The sequence below is a fragment of the Meleagris gallopavo genome, chromosome 14 (genome assembly GCF_000146605.3).
Source record: "Meleagris gallopavo isolate NT-WF06-2002-E0010 breed Aviagen turkey brand Nicholas breeding stock chromosome 14, Turkey_5.1, whole genome shotgun sequence".
NCBI lineage: Eukaryota > Metazoa > Chordata > Aves > Galliformes > Phasianidae > Meleagris > Meleagris gallopavo.
In genome coordinates, this window is record NC_015024.2 from 8,092,275 (window position 1) to 8,094,293 (window position 2,019).

At 43.3% G+C, this 2,019-nt stretch overlaps 1 protein-coding gene across 2 annotated transcripts in view; it reads right to left on the reverse strand.

Moving 5' to 3' along the window:
- Positions 1-2,019, reverse strand: part of ARHGEF3 (Rho guanine nucleotide exchange factor 3) — a 112,155-nt gene that overhangs the window by 30,431 nt on the left and 79,705 nt on the right. The window lies entirely within an intron of this gene.

The following is a 2,019-nucleotide window of genomic DNA, read 5'->3' on the forward strand; positions in this document are numbered from 1 at the left end:
CGCCGGGCCGCGGCGGACCGGGTTCCTTTTTCTCTCGGCTAAGCTGTACTCCCTTAAGGATGCAGCAGCACTCTTAGCACATATTATAAGCTGAAATTTCAGCCTGGCCTTGCCGCTTGCTTGTCGTGGAGTAAATGGAATTCTATTATTGACCCGCTGTTGGGCTTTCTTGACAGCTGAGTACCTGACGGAACTTCACGGCAGCTAACAGCTCTCCCAAGTGCCCCTGCACACAGGTCTCACAACACAGTGCATTCCTGTGGATGGCAGAGGCATCCACACCCTGCAGATATGTGCCCCGCACTGATCTCTCGGGTCCTGCTGTGCATTTCTTCTGTTTGCCCACATTGTTGCTTCTTCCTGTCTGGCAAGCAGCAGTTTGTTCCCTGTGTTTTTAAAGCTACGCTGCTATTGTTTAGCTCAGGAGCTCCCATACCCGCACCCCTCATTGTAACCAGCTGAGGGAACGGAAAACACCTCTGCAGAACATGGTACACAGGGCCTTCCCGTGGAGCCAGGTACACTGTGCGTGGGATGCCTTTCTCCGGATAAAGGTAGTGAAACTTTCCTGAAAGAGAGAGGAAGGGCTGCGGGCCCTGTCTGTAATACAAACAAGAGTAAATGGAAGACAAGGAAAAGGAAACTGTGACAAGGAAGCTGGCTGGAGAAGGAGGGAAGGATATTTTCAGCCAAAAGGAAGCAGCACAGCTGAGAATAACTTCAGAGTCCAAAAGAATTAGCGGTGTTTTTAAAGGTAGAGATATGATGAATCCTGCTTTACAAGCATTTATTTTCCCAAATGTTGTTAATCAGATAGCAATACCTTTAGAAGCTTATTCAAATGGCAGACTTACATCGATGCTTCCTTTGACTTCAACATCCCAAGCATACACAATGTTTATCACGACTTAACCAGACCTTTTCAGAAGCAACCACAATAGAGCCTGAGATGGTCACCTCTTAAACAGATCTCTCTCTACTTTGTAGTAATCTGATCAGAAAAACAAACAAAAGCCCCAAACAACCTACAGCACACACCAGTATCCCAAGCCTCTAGCTCCTGGAAAAAAAGTCAGAAGAAAATTAGCAGAAGTTCAGTATGGCCAGTCCTTCTTCTAGTGAAATTTGAAGTGATGAGCAGAACTGCTCTCCCCATTTCCAAAGTGCTAAGGGAGAACCAGACAAGGCTCACTGGAAGCAGTAGTGTTGATGTAAAACAGGGAATGATTTCTCACTATGTTGAACCCAAGAAAAAAAAGGAAGATCAGAATAAACTGCATGGTAGCATATCTGGAGAAAAAAAATGAGCGAATTCTTCACGTTATGTACAGTTTTCAAGTTACATGCAGTGCACATATTTGTCACAAGATATTGCTGCCAAGAAAGTTTCTCAGCCACAAGTGTGGCTACTGCAACAGTATTTTAGGAAACAACCTGTCACGGTATTTTCTTTTTCACACTCCTCCCTAAAAAACCACTGTTTACCACCACTGGAGAATTGATACTAAGCTAGACTGATCAAAGTTGTCCCCCCATTACTCTTTATTTTTCATAAGATATGAAAAGAATTTTATTTTGGTGAAGATTATTTGTCTTAACTGTACATTTCTGAAAAGACAGTTTTCATCCATATGAATGAAACTCATCTTCAGTGTGATATCCAGGAGATAGATATTCATCCTGTGAGCACAATCCATTGGACAGTTTCTCCTTACACTTCAAACACATCAAAACACCAATATACACAGGCTTCTTAAAATGGCCAGAACCTCCTGAGAAAACTGCAGCAGCTGTGCAGCCATTCACACCCAAGAAGTCGTGCTTTCAAATACCATCTGTGTATGCTTGTTTATGCATATATATGCTAAGACCATTTTAGAAATCAGCTTCACTTAGATCAGAAAAAAAAGCCTTCAGGGCATGCCCTCAAACCTTTCTAGTCCTGTCATATGCTTCACAGAGTAAAGAGCACTTCACACAGGGCAGGGCTCAGAGGCTAAAATAACAAACATGCAAAAA